The sequence below is a fragment of the Garra rufa genome, chromosome 1 (assembly GCF_049309525.1).
Source record: "Garra rufa chromosome 1, GarRuf1.0, whole genome shotgun sequence".
In the NCBI taxonomy this organism is placed as follows: domain Eukaryota; kingdom Metazoa; phylum Chordata; class Actinopteri; order Cypriniformes; family Cyprinidae; genus Garra; species Garra rufa.
The window spans coordinates 107,630,409-107,645,591 of NC_133361.1; the positions used below are offsets into that span (position 1 = coordinate 107,630,409).

Consider the following 15,183-nt stretch of genomic DNA (forward strand, 5'->3'; position numbering starts at 1 on the left):
AGTACAGGGTGCGGGCTCTATTTGTTTCTTCGTTTTAAATAAAAGTTCCCCCTTTTTTTACTTTTTGAATTATTTTGCCTTAACTCATATATTTATATATCAGTTGTGCATCACTGCAGTTAACAATCCAATTTTGTCTTCTCAGCACACTGAAGACATTTGTGGAGCAACAGTGCCAATCATGCTCCTGGGTGACCCAGCCTACCCTTTGCGAAGTTGGCTTATGAAGGGATATGCTGAGACAGGCAACCTAACTGAAGACCAGCGGCTTTTCAACTACAGGCTGAGCAGAGCTAGAATGACTGTAGAGTGTTAATTTGGGAGACTGAAGGGTCGCTGGCGTTGTCTAAATAAAAGACTGGATGTGGACATTTTGAATGTTCCAGCAGTTGTCACTGCATGTTGTGTGCTTCACAATATTTGTGAAATTCAGGGAGAGATGTATCAAGATAGGAACACAGAGTGTTTCCAACAAGAGACTGATGCACCACAACCAGAGGAAGCAGTTGGTTCTGTCAACTATGCAGAGCCAGAGAGAGTGAGGGAAGCCCTTACATGTTATTTTAGACAAACATGTTAAGTAAAGCTTTTTATAGATCAGTTGTGTTCCACTGATAACTGCTATGGTACTATAAGAGAAGACATAACATTTCAGAAGTGAAACCATTTTGTTTATTGAATTGTATTGTATAGATTAAATAATCATTTGAATACATGTATATATTGTATCAATTTATATAAAGTAAATGATCTAGCTATTCATTTTAACAGATTGCAAGTGCAACTTTTAAATAAAAGTTGATATATAAAAAAATGGCACCTTCAATAAAAATAACTATACAAATGTTTAGATAATTGGATCATCTTCAAAAATTTAACAAAGAATATCGGTTTTGAAAACTGCCTAACTATTAATTAAATTATTAATTATTATATATTGATTAAGCTATTAACTTTAAAAGTAATTTTAGTTATTGTTTGTTTCAAAGTGACTTTGCGGAAGTGGGGCCTCTTCAAGATCCCTTAAGAAAGATTGCTGGTCCTGAGGGCACATGTGTGGCCCTTGTGGATGCCATGCATGTGGATTTAGATGAAATGAACCTGTGCTTGAAAGGAGGTGTTGGTAGTGCTGAGGTTCTGATGGAAAAGGGTGCTGATTGTTTGAAAATGGAGGTGGTGGGCTATTCAGAACTGGCTGGGGTTTGGGAGCCATCAGTTGTGCAAGGTATGACATCATTTTCATTTCGTGTGTGTGTTGTGCAGCCTGCATTTGTATGAGGACCTCGTTGTCATGCTGAAGAACTTCCACCATTTTCTTTGCAAAGACATCAAGTGTGGCCTCCATCTTACTTTTACGTTTTCTGCTGTTTTTTGTCAAATCTATGGAGTTGATAATCATTCAAAAAAAATTAGTACAGGAATAGACAAAAGTTTTATAAATAGAATGCCCACATTCCAGAATGCACCACATTAAATGATTAATAAAGGCTATTCTTGGCTTGTAATAAATTAATTAATATAAACAAATAGAAAACAATTGCAAGTAGTATAGCACATTACTGTTAATATTTTCCGACTGCCTATTTTTTCCTAAGGATGTTCTAGAAGAGGCTGAGGATGCTGCTGAGCTTGTGGAAGCAGATGCAGGAACAGTAATATCAAAACTTGCTGCCTCATTGAGTACGTGGTCACCTAGTGGGACAAGAAAGTATTTAGTTAACAAATTAGCGAACAGCAAAAATGTATGAAAGTGAATGAGACTGGAAGTCTTGACATATTTAAACTATACGTCCATGCCTGCTCTTATTTGAAAAATAATGTGGATATGTTAAGTATATATACTTTTTCGATTTGCATTCATGTTGATATCGTGACATTACTTCAATTAAAATATCGACAATTAAATATGCCTGGGTAAGTCATAGGGCAGTTTTTTTTTTCTTTTTGTCCTGTGCAACTAAAGCAGCAAATGTTTCTATTCCTGAATGTTATAATATATAATGTTATATCTAAATGTGTAACATTGTAAAAGTAAATGCACACGCACACACACACACACATATTATATATATATATATATATATATATATATATATATATATATATATATATATATATGTGGGGTAAGATATGAGATATGCCTTCTAACAACAATTTGCATTGTTCTTACTTTTACACATTACATGGATATAAGTGTGATATGATCAGGAGTATATATATATATACATATATAGACAACTAGATTTTGTTTTTTTTTTCAAGCAAAAACTCACATAATTTGAACTTTAACTTTTTTATTCTAAAAACAAAACAATAAATTTTACTTGTCTAGAAAATCCTTCTAGTTTTAAGAATTTTTAGATATTTTGGCTTGAAACAAAACAAAAAATCTAAGTAAGAAAAGCATTTTTTGCAGTGCTGTCTGAATATACAGAAACGGTTATATTTAAATTAATAAATTATAAAAGGGTTTTACAAATACATCAGAAAGGTCATATAAAAGATACATTTACAAGTTAGGGATAGGGTGAAGTCCCCCTAATAATGATAATTTTAGATGACCTTTCAGATGCATTTAATTATAAAACACGTTTTAAAATCTATAATAACATTTATTAACAACTTACTTCAAATTCTCTTTAAACCTTCTTGTATACTATGACAGGCACTTGTGATTCTAGCCAAATTTAAGATAAGTTGTCTGTGAATTATCAGCTAAGCATTATTAATGACCCCTTGAGTTTAATAATAAAAAAAGTATCTAATAATTGGCCTGTTTAGCTAAGCTCTCAAAAAACTTTTTATTTACAGGTACAGTACTGCATGATTTCTTTCTTATATCTACACTCACATTTCATTTCTTTACTTAAAATTTTTTTCTTTTGTGGCACAAATTTTTAAATTTTAATTAAACAAATTCAATTAAAACAATACAGTACATTCAGGCTGAATAAGTAACAGTCAAATGAAATCAGCATCAACAATTCTTTGAATGGCACAGGCCAGCTCAGATGTGGCATTACGGAATATCTACATAATTTTTGACATGACTCAAAGGTGTAATTAATGCATTTCATAATAACAATGTTATGAGATTAATGATTTAAAAAGTTGTGAATATAGAAATTAAAGTAATTTAAATGACTCAAATTATACTTGAAACGGCAAGTAGGCAGCAGTAGGGGAGAGTGGGGGACAGTTGAAACACTTTTTGAATTTCCTTTAGTTTCTCAGAGACTGTTTATACTAGAAAGCCAAAATTTCAATACAGTAATTGCACTTAAAAAAGGAGAGATAACTAACTATTAAAGGGATTCATTAGTATTATCAGTATAAAATTACAATTAGTCCTATGCAATGTTATGGCAAGCTTTTAAATCAATGCTGTGGTAAAGGGACAGCATGATAGGATGGTTGCAACAGTGTGTTGCAACTGTACCTACAGTGATAGCCATGATAAAAATTGATATATTAGCTTGACAACAAATCATTGGCACATGCTAGCTACGCCTATTAGAAGCTAAAAACGCACAGATTAAAATGTTATGTTTTTACAATTCGTCACACAAACAACTTACAATTATTAAAAAAATATTTTTTTACCAAGAAAATGATTTTGGGAAGAAGGAATAATCACATGTGACTGATTTCTTCCAGGAAGTATGAGGGGCCAATAAAACATATGTAGTATGAATATTATCACTGTATCTTTTTCCTGCTTGAAGAAATAAGCAATGTTGCAACTGTCCCCACTCTCCCCTAAGTGACAGAATAATTTATTAAATCAATTCATTCAAATGCTCAGTTTCATTCATAAATGAAACAATGCTGTATCAAAGACGATAAATGCTCTCTCTCTGTAATATATATATATATTATATATATAACAATATATTATATATATTGTTGCTGTTGTCTTTTTAACGAACAGTGCCAAGCAGAAGACTGATCATAGTCTTTTTGATCAGTTTGCCTTCTAAAATCATCACGACTTGCCTAAAATAAATTCTATAGATATAAAACATTTAAATTATAAATCAATGTTAGTTTAAACGTTAAAGATAAATGTGCGCTATTAGGCGCATAATTTGTGCAGAAAGTGGAAGCTCAAGCCGCTACATCGAGGCGCCAGCGCCATTTGTGCATTTTTTTCCGGTGGAAGCAATGTAAAATTATCCTCATTTTTGCTCACAAAGGTACGAGAAATCAAAAAGCGTTAGAGCGTTTTTATAAAATAAAGAAAACAAAAATACTGCGCTTTCTTCCGTCTTGTTCTTGAACAGGAGTGCTTAACAAAAATAAAGGGAAATGCATGCCTCACATACATGATGAATATATCTATTGTAAGCTTTAAATTATTACTTAACGAAATAAAACAAATAGAAAAAAAACCCTCTTTCATTATGTAATCCATAAAGATTAATTTCTCCCTAAAGGCGCGTTCAAACGAGATCTTTGCGACACTTACTCAGAATACACTAGTTTATTAATAAATAATTCAGATTTGTCCTTACTCTTTCCCAGAAACATTAATTGTTATTTACTTTTGCCGGTGCTTTGTGGCAAGTTTCAGCCTATTGCTTGCGCTTGAACGCAAATCTTTTCCAGCTTAGTTCTAATTCATTTTAGCATTTTAATTTAAGTAAAATGTTAATTCAGTAAGAGCCTGATTAAAGATCAATATCAGTGTCTAAAATAAGGTGTTTGTTTCACTGTTTACAGATATTAAAGTACTGATATTTTACCCAAAAATGAAAAATGTCATAATCTACTCAATATCACTTTATTCTGCATGTGGAACGTAAAAGAAGATACTTTGATAAATTCAGTAAATTTATGTCTACAGAAATCAAGGGTAACCAGTTTAGTTACATTCTACAAAATATCTTTTGTGTTCCACAGAAGAAAGTAAGTCAAACATTTTTGGAACGAGAAAATGATTTTTATTACGGAAAGATTCTTTTATTACAGAATTTATTACCAATAAATTCCCTGCATTCTGTCTTAAAATCAGTGCTTTACTGTGTGCATTTCTTTGTGACAAAAATACATTAAGTTTTTAAAATTTTAATTCAGCAATTTCTATCATTATTCGTTTCTGTCCCGTTTTATTCCTAAATTTATTTACTCCAATTTATGCCCCTATAACCCAACAGAACTTTCGCGGGGGAACTCATGGGCCAAATGGGCTGGATTTGTCCAGGGCCGAATTTTAATCCCAGTCCATCTCTGCCCGCACCCCGTAATTTTAATCAGTATATAATAACGAAAACAATACCTTACAAATAAAAAGAAGCAGGTTTTTGCGATCAGAAATTTCTTAAACCAGTGAACCTCTGTAAACTTTTCCAAGGAGTAGACAAATGTGTACAAATAGTAAATTCAAAGCGTCTCTAATGAAGAGATTGCCGAGAGTGACGTGGGTATACGCTTCATAAATGAAGAGTATACTTCTCCAGGCACGACTACACCACTATATATATATATATATATATATATATATATACACACACACACACATATGTGTGTGTGTGTGTGTGTGTGTGTGTGTGTGTGTGTATATATATATATATATATATATATATATATATATATATTATTGGTGGGCCGTTATCGGCGTTAACGTGCTGCGTTAACGTGAGACTTTTATCGGGCGATAAAAAAAATATCGCCGTTAATCTATTCTCAAATTTGGGTTGGGAGCTGGGTCTAAACTACGCAAGCTATGATGACTTTCACCTTGATAGTTTAACGCGGATGTATACCAAAGACTATAGAATATGGTCGCGCGTTTAAGTCTCCTCCGCCAAAACACAGACGGGGTCGCGTCGTCCTCCATTCATAAAAACCGAATCTACTATAGCGCGAAATGCCACGTAAATTCGTCGTTTTTTGGATTCATAAATCAAATATGGTCTGTCACTTAATTCAAATCGCGATATGGACTAGTGTCTGTGAAAACTGAAATGCAAAAAGACCGTTTTAATATGAATCCGGTATGTTCCGTTTGCCTAGCTGTATGTATGAAATTCATACTATGAATGGTGGAGACGCGCTTTTACTACACGCATACTGAAACACACGTGACGCTCCCGGTAATTTTTGGCATTTGCATCTCACATGAACAGATAAACTAAATCTCCAAAACTGCTGTGAGTGTCACTTATACCGTTTCATTTGAGAAAACTCGCATCATGTCATACTGTATACACAGAAACTTCACGGCAACCTGTCAAAATAAAAGTAAGGTGTAACATGTTTAGTCATTATTTGGGTAGCACACATATTCTGAATGCCTTCAGCAGAATTCAAATTAGCCATTTTAATCTAGATTAATTCCAAGATTTAATCTAGATTAATCTAGATTAAAAAAATTAATCTATGCCCACCCCTAATATATATATACACATATGTGTGTGTGTGTGTGTGTGTGTGTGTGTGTGTGTGTATATATATATATATATATATATATATATATATATTACGTAGCTATGCTTGAGAGTTAAGTTTTAAGAGTTGAGATAAGTTTTAAAGTTTTTACTCACTTGTTTCTTCCACATCAACGATGTTGATGCTAGTATCATCGCTGTCACCGCTAGCTTCACCCTCGGTCAGTGATTGTTCCTCTTCAGACGCTGCACTGTCCATTACAATCAACGGGGAAACGCTCGGCTTCTCCCCCAAAATGCCGTTAAGTTCTTGATAGAATGGACAAGTAATTCTTCCCGCGCCACTTCTATTATTTGCGTCTTTTATTTCTTTATATTTTGTTTTGAGGTTTTTAATTTTTCGTTGGCACTGAAGCCACGAACGATTGAAACCTCCCTCTCCCATTTTACGCGCAATTTTTTCATAGATGGATTTGTTTCTGTATGTCCCTTCCAGACTGGCCTGCACTGATGCATCCCCCCAAATGGAAAGAAGTAAAGAAACCTCTTCATTTGACCACGGCGATGTCTCCATTATTTTATATTTTTATGTGGGACCTGCACATCAGCAACACAACTCAGTTACGTTTCCATGGCGACGTCTGACGCGTTTGCAGTGACAGTTACGTTTTTCCAGAAATCCGATTTGAATAGGATTCCAAACCACAAGCGAATGTAGCTCGAAACGGATTTGACCAAATCGGATTTCATGTAGTTCGTTGCTGTTCAGACTACCTAAATATGATCAGATTTCAATCGGATTTGCATACAAATCGGATTTGGGCTGACAGTCTGAACGAGGCTTTAGTCATATTTACATTATGTGAGTGTATAAAAATAATATAAAAAGTTTTAATTGCAAAACATTTTAAATGTGTCAAAAAGGACATTAAGTGTTGAAACATCTTAATTTACAATTTATGTTTTGAAAGGGCCTTTTAAGGGAAAGTGCCATGCATATGTTGCCAGTTAAAAACGTATTTCATGTAGTTATAATATTGTCACTCATGTTCTGACTATGCTAAAATGAAAAAACTTGATAAAATGTGCTGCCATGAAAAGCATAAACAAGAGCTCAAGCTATAGAGTTAGCCAACCTCTTCACAGAAAACGGCTGAGATGCTAACAAACGTTTTCGAAGACTCTAAACCACTTCTATGAGGAAAATATTCTACAAAACAGTATCAATTACAAGTGAGAGAAGTGTCAACAACAGTTGCGTGCATAATTTGTGTGACTTATGGAATTAAACTCACCTGAAAGCAGTGAAAACAACCGCAAGAGATGGAGCTTTGTTGTCAGTGTGGCTTGTCAGTTAATGTTTCTGCCCCGTTTCCATGGCAACTCCCTCCGCTGCAATGTTTGAATGCAACTCCAATGTTCAGCGGGCACGCCCATTAAAACTATTAAAAAGTCACGCAGCGTTTACATAAATAAACGTCTAGAATTAGAACACTACAAAAACAATAAAAAAATGTATTTATATTTAAAAGTTTTTTTTAATTGTTTTTATGAACAATTAGCCTTTTTTATTTTACCTTTAAACATAATTGCAGTATTTTCTTATTATTAAACTTTGCTTTTGTTAAATAACTGTAATAAATAGCACTTGCATATTATTGGTCTTTTGTTGATTTTGATTGCTTATTGTCCTCATTTGTAAGTTGCTTTGGATAAAAGCAAACATCTGCTAAATGACTAAATGTAAATGTAAAGTAATAATTAAATCAGCGACATCTTAACTATAAGATACTATAAACTATTATATATATAATGTTACTTTTTATTTTTATTATTTTGAGTATTTTCAGAGAACTTTTGAAATAACTGAAATTGTATGGCGAAGTAATATAGACATGTAGAGCTGCCTGGAACTATATTCGCCTTGTTTTTCCCTGAAAATAATGCACACCTTAGAACTTACTTCAGCCAATCAGATTATTGGACTTACTTTTTATGACTTTCATAACAGTCATATTTTGGAGTGGTCTCTTCCCTTTTTCCTTCTTTAGGCTGAAGTCATTCCACACACTGTAGGAGGCCACTGTCCGCATTACCAGCCGATTGTTCTCCCCAGGGTGTGGACCTCCAACGAGGCTTAAATGATGTGTCTGCAAGATGGAATACATCTTCTAAATGCATCAGTTGAAATTTTTGTTAATTAAATTTGTAAGCTTTTTTAAGTAACACACCACTTTCTTGCTAAATGTGTCTTCTTTTAGCTTTTCTTCTATGGAGAGAAGTTCATTGATGGTGCCATCACCCAGTGCAGGAACACAAAGCTCGTACATCACTACTATTAAGCTCCTCATTGCTTTCATTTCACTTTCCATGCTTACTATTTTCTGAGTGAGTAGGCTCAGGAGGTGGTCTGAGAAAAATCGATAATGTTTCGTTAACATGAAGGTATGTAAAACTAAGACTTTCAAATTAAATTCTGCATATATATTCTTTTCATATTCATCATAACCCTCAGCCTTTTCATAAAAGGATAGTTCATCCAAAAATGAAAATTGTTATTAATTGCTCACCCTCATGTTGTTCCAAACCCGTAAGACCAAACCATTCATCTTCAGAACACAGATTAAGATATTTTTGATGAAATCAGAGAGCTGTAACGGGGGGGAAAACGTGTTGTTTTATTGTATTTTGCACTGCTATTTTTGTTAATCATCTATGGCAGGGGTCCCCAAACTAAGGCTTGGCGGCCCGTGCGTCCCCACATTTGGACCGGCCCTCTGAACAATACCAGTGACATAATTTGAAAATGTAATTTTAAATACGTTTAACTTATATCATGTCAGTATTTGATAATAAAGGTTGGATTTCAAACTAAAATTTCCCTTAGTCATTAACTAATTATTTGTTAAATTCACCAACAGAATGGTACATTCAACATAATGTGTCATCGTGATCGAACAGGTGATGCGCGAGCCAGCTAGAAAATTCAGAGTGATGACAAAATTACTCTATAGCATTTGAGGTGAAACTAGCACTGCTTGTGGGACAGGTGCAAAAGCAAGACTTGGAGACTGCGTTGGTACTTGGAGAAGCGTTGTTCCAAACAAGTTGTTACAAACCAGTTTGAGTTTCTTTGTTCTGCTGAATTAGAGCCCTGCATTTGTGCCCGAGCCCGTCGGGGCCCGACTTTTTTTTGCCCCTAGGGTCGGGCTTCGGGCCAATTTTCACGTCATAACTTGCACGCATATCGGGCTTCGGGCCTGCTTTAGAAAAAAACGTAAAAAAAAAAAAAAAAAAAAAAAAAGTTTAATGAGATTTAATGCGTGCGTCCCCGGAAGCGCCAGTGATGCCTAACTGGCGCATAGCAAAGTATGAGCGGAGCGCGGAGTGGAGCTGTGTGATTTTGAATGGAGGAAGGAGCGGATTTTTTTAAAAGTCGGAGCGTCATGGTTTTCACTCTCTTCAAGAGCGCTCCACCACCGCTCCATCATGAGTACAATTTATGCCAATGGTCCATAATATAACTGCACATTAAGCAGGAAATCTTATGTTAAACATGTTTAGCTTGATAGAGATGGATCACTCAAATCAGAAATAATGTGATCTGTAGGTAAAATAACTGACGAAAACGTATTATTTTCATTACAAACTTTGCACTGGATAAAGCAGCAATACTCTTTTAATGCTGACAATTATTAGCTGTGGTCGGAACAAATATTGCACACTATGTTTGAAACTCTCCTGTTATTTTATTTTATTATATTTTATGAACAGGACTGTTACATTTCAAATACTGATTTTTTTTTTATGCGGAGCGGTGTTTCTGATATCAGTGAGCGAGGAGTGGAGCTGGAGCAGAGCGATTATTAAATGCAAGGAGCGCAGGGGGAAATTGTTGCCGCTCCACTCCGCTCACATACTCTGCGCAGCACAGAGATTTTCAGCCACGTGGTAAAGTTGTGTTTTTGAAGTTTTCTATATTATTATTTATTCTTTATATATTTGTTCATTATTCGTTTACTTTACCACTGCGACTTTGTATGTTCCGGTTTTGCGCAGCAGAGCTGCCTGCCCTGTTCGAAATGCCTTTGTTCTGAGATGGTGATAATAAACTTTAAATCTAACATTGTGATATATTGATGTTTGTTTTATATCTGTGAATTGCATTGTAGACTAGTCAAGTGTTGATTTGATATATAAGTTAAATTGAGTAAACTCACTGTGGACCACATACCGCTTGGGGTTGCCGCTTGGATATCGATGTCACTTAAAAAACTAAAACTTACATTTAAAAAACAAACAAACAAAAAACTCCAAACATTTCTCTAAATTGTTCTGATAAATAACCGAAACGAAAAAACATAAACTTTCTATTAAATACGAATCTGGTCTATTTTAATGGCTGTAACAGTATTAGCTGTTTGGCGGAAAAAAAGACGGGCTTCGGGTCGGACTCGGGCCAAAATTTTTGATAAGCTGTCGGACACGGGCCGGGCTACAGCCTGTGCGTCTCGGGCCAGGGCCGGGCTAGGGCTTAGATTTAAGGCCCGTGCAGGGCTCTATGCTGAATACAAAAGAAGATATTTTGAAGAATGTTGGCAACAGTTTCTGGTCTCCATTGCTTAGGGTGACCATACTCTGAGAATCCAAAAAGAGGATGCCCCCGATGGGCTTGATTTAATTTTTAGGTGAACTTTCCCTTTAGTATGACGTTTTTCAATTTTTTTTGACAATGTTCTGTATTTATAATGTCTTATACCATCGCTGCTGTCTTCGAATCTGCTTGGTTTTCTAGTTGGCCTCTTGAAGTTATTGCCAGTGTCACTTTCTACAGAGGAATTCAATTCAACATTTTTACTCCACCTTAATGCCCTGTGGAAATCATCTAGGGATGAAATTTTAATGGAATTATAAAATCAAAATGTCATCAATTTATTTCAGTAATAATCTGAAAATATCCTGCCATAATTTGAACTTCACCAGTGTTGGCAAAAACACAGATTTTTCGTGTGGTCCATGTCTCTTCGTCAGGGAGTTCTTATTTTTTTGCCCGTTTTGTCTGATTGTTTGGGGGCCAGTAACAATATTGTTGCTGAAAAGTCAAAAGTTAACTGTTACCTAATCAGGAAAATTTCAAGATTAATTTCAAGATTATATTATTTATGTGGGTTGGAGTTGTAAAAGGTTATACCTCATCATCTTCAAATGTCCAGCACTCTGCTACAATTCCAACCAATGATTCTTCTAGAAATTCTACAATATAGTACATGCTAAGGAAAAGAAAAGCAATGTTAATTTATTGAAAATGTCACCTATTGCGCATTTCTTCTAGAAAATATGTAACCCTGGACCACAAAATCAGTCATAAGTATTACAGGTATATTTGTAGCAGTAGCCAAAAATACATTGTATGGGTCAAAATGATAAAGTAAAGCACATGTTCCATTGAGAGATTTTGTAAATTTTCTACCGCAAATATATTAAAACTTAATTTTTTAATAGTAATATACATTGTAAAGAACTTCATTTTGGACAACTCTTAAGACAATTTTATCAATATTAAGATTTTTTTTTTCACCCTCATCCGAGATTACACACATGTATGTGCATATAAATCTCACATTATCAATGTCAGAAATTCACTGTTGATGCAATGTTGAATGTTACTGTGTCCCCATGTTTGATTCTGATTGCTCTCTTCTCCACATTCTCTCTAGGGATCCATCTCATTGATGCTTGTTTTTTGTTGTAATTGTATACTCCCACAAGAAAGGAGTGGCATGGCTCGATGAACATTGGTAGAGGATTATGATAAACCCTGCAAAGGACTTTTCCATCTTTCTCTATTTCATTTGTGATCTCACAGCCGTTCTCATTCAGCAAGAAGGCGTTGTCCTTGGTACTTGTAGTTTTTCTCTGGACATGACTGCCTTTCCTCTATTCTCTTGGCGACCTGTCTCAAAGGGTGTTTTCCACTTCGCACCATCCTCTTCATGGTGTATAGATATGATTCGAACTTGAATGCGCTGCAGTTGTCAAGCCCATTAAATTGCACAGCATCATCAGTGATGTGGAGCATAGAGTGGATGTTGTACACTATAAACTCTTCTCCATTAAGCTCTCGTCCTTTACAGACAAAGTAGTGCAGCAGGTTTCTCGCATACTCCGAATGGCTCTTGACTAGTGTTGGTGAAACCAGCAAGCACATGGCCACACTGAAAGCCAAAAAATGTTGGTACAGGTCATCCTCAAGAATTCCTTTCAGCACCAGCTTGCCTGTGTACAGCATGAATTGTCGAAATTCAGTAGCCTTCCACCTCTCCATCTCACCCAGGCTTCGAGGTGTGCGAGAGAAGATGGATGGAATTTCATTTTTGATTTGTAGAAGCCTATTGCTTACATTTAGTTTTTGAGTGCTGGAGAGCCTTACTCCTCTCGCTCCACTGGTCCAACTAAGCAGCATCTTTTTCATCACCCCCAGACAATGGGGGGTATAATCAATGGGGAAGCTCTTGACCATATCAATGGACAGCTGAGCCAATGGTGTGCTGTCTTTGTGATGTTCGGGCTGAACTTGACTTCTGAATGATGCATCTGTTCTTGGAGTAAGGTTTTCGGTGTCCTGAAAGGTCACTCTGTTAAACCATTCACCCTTTTAGTCACACTTGTCACAGCCGTAATATCCAGAGTATAGCTTAGTGCCTTGCTTGAATGCCGCTAGACAGGAGGACTTCGAGGTCTGCTACAAAATGCCGATCATTTGGCCGGTTGTTTCCACAAGTTAATGTTGTAGGGAAAACAACAACGGGACTGCGGTGGATGGCACAGAGGACAGGCCACATGGCTTTCCCTGAGCTTTTGAAGAGGGGTAGGCCATCAACATTAAAAGACAAATCGATGGTGTCATGGTTTTGCAGCTCTTCATCAGGGTACTTTTCCAGGTGTTCCAGTAGCTTTTGATGGAGAGGGTAATGGAAAAATTCCATTCCAGACTTTTGTACAGTTGCTACATTCTTTGGTATTTTTAGCAAAGTATTTGCAGTGGATGGAAGGTCTGTTTGGCCGTGTTGCTGAAGGACCTTTAGCAAATGGTCAACAGCATTATTTTTTACTTGGAATTGGGATGCCCAGGTTGCCAGATCTGTTACCAGTGACGATTTGTTGTCTTCTTTAATGTCAGTCATGTCTTCCTGGTCAGTCATGTCATTTTCATCAAGGTCCATGTCTTCCACAAAGTCATCATCCCAGTCACTTTCTTCCTGTGTATATGATGTTCCAGTGGACAGGTGGTCCTCCATAGAACTTAATGCATTATCAGAGTCAGTCTGACACCCTGGGACTGTCACGTATCAGTCAGTCTTCACGCAGCTCATCACAGATCACCGTCACCTGGATCCAATCATCTGCACACCTGTCCTCAATCATCCTCCTCTCTACAAAAGCCACTCTCCACACACCACTCATTGTCCGGGCTCGTTCCAGAGAAAGCGGACTTCCAGTAACTCTTGGCGAGTATCACTATCGAGATTACTTACCCAATTGTACTTACCTTATCTCTGTCTCGTTCCAGTCTTCCAAGCGCCAGTCCTCTGTGTCTTCTCAGTATCCTGTCATTAGCGGTGTGTGGCCGTAAGCTGACTTCCGCGTCAGCGGAGGGTGGTGGATCCACGAACTCTCTGAACCCCTCTGGCTTTCGTTCTTGGAATCCTCCAGTCTCGCCACCTAAAACGGAAAGGACCTGTTACTCTCTTCACGTTACCATCCAGCTCAGTATTCATCACTTCAAGTCTTGCTCACCTTCACGAACTCACCATTCACCTCCGGCACTGCTGCTTGTATAAATAAAACACCTTTTGTATAACACTTACCTTCTTGTCCCGTCTGCTTCATAACAGAAGCCCGGACCATGAAAACAGTCAGCAGCATGTGCAACCACGATCCAGAGCCCAGTCAGCAGCTGTCAACCTTCAGCACGGAGCGCCAGCCAGAGCCCGCCGCAGCCGCAGCGCCAAAATCCATCGCATTTAAAGCGACAGAGGACGTCGCGACTGACCAGGTGTGTGAGCCGGCTAGCGTCACCGTGGGGATACTCGTGGAGATCGAGGGCTTGGAGGAAAGCCCCGCCCACACTCCTAACCCTGAGGGTGAGCTGAAACTGCGCTGTGGAGGATACTTTGAGGAATTACTGGAGATATTTGAAGCAGATTTGATTGATTGGTTTGGAGAAATAATTTCCTACCGTCCTGATTCCCCGCTGGTTCCGCCCAGCCGTCCTGAGTTCCCGCTGGTTCCGCCCAGCCGTCCTGAGTCCCCGCTGGTTCCGCCCAGCCGTCCAGAATCTCCGCCAGTCTCATCCAGTCTTCCAGAGTCTCCGATGGTTCCGTCCAGTCATCCAGAGTCTTCTCCGGTCTCGTCCAGTTCTCCAGAATCTCCGCTGGTTCCGTCAAATGCTCCAAGGTCTTCAAAGTTCCCACCCAGCCTCCCTCTCCCGCCTCCACGCAAGCCAGCCAGTCCTCCAGCCCTGTCTCCGCTGCTGCCCGTCTGTCCCACAGCTCACCCTCAGGCAGCGCCACCTAGGAGTGTGGTGCCATCGTGGGACATCCAGGCTCCAGCTGCGCCAAGGCGGATCATTCCCCAGTCCCTGCCTCCATCCTCCGAGTCCTGGACTCCCCCTCGGTCCTCCGACCCTTCGGCTCCGCCTTGGCTCCTGGCTCCCTCATCTCCACCGTGGCCCGTCATCCCACCAGCTCCACCGGGCTCCCTCGTCTCTCCGGCTCCGCCTTGGTCAGTCGTT

At 37.7% G+C, this 15,183-nt stretch overlaps 1 long non-coding RNA gene across 1 annotated transcript; it reads right to left on the minus strand.

Moving 5' to 3' along the window:
• Positions 1–11,180: 11,180 nt before the first annotated feature.
• On the minus strand, positions 11,181–11,695 carry LOC141341350 (uncharacterized). Its single transcript, XR_012356649.1, has 3 exons — positions 11,581–11,695; positions 11,370–11,481; positions 11,181–11,274 (listed from the first exon to the last, which is right to left on the minus strand). It is a non-coding gene; the product is annotated as an uncharacterized lncRNA (long non-coding RNA).
• Between the last annotated feature and the right edge of the window lie 3,488 nt (positions 11,696–15,183).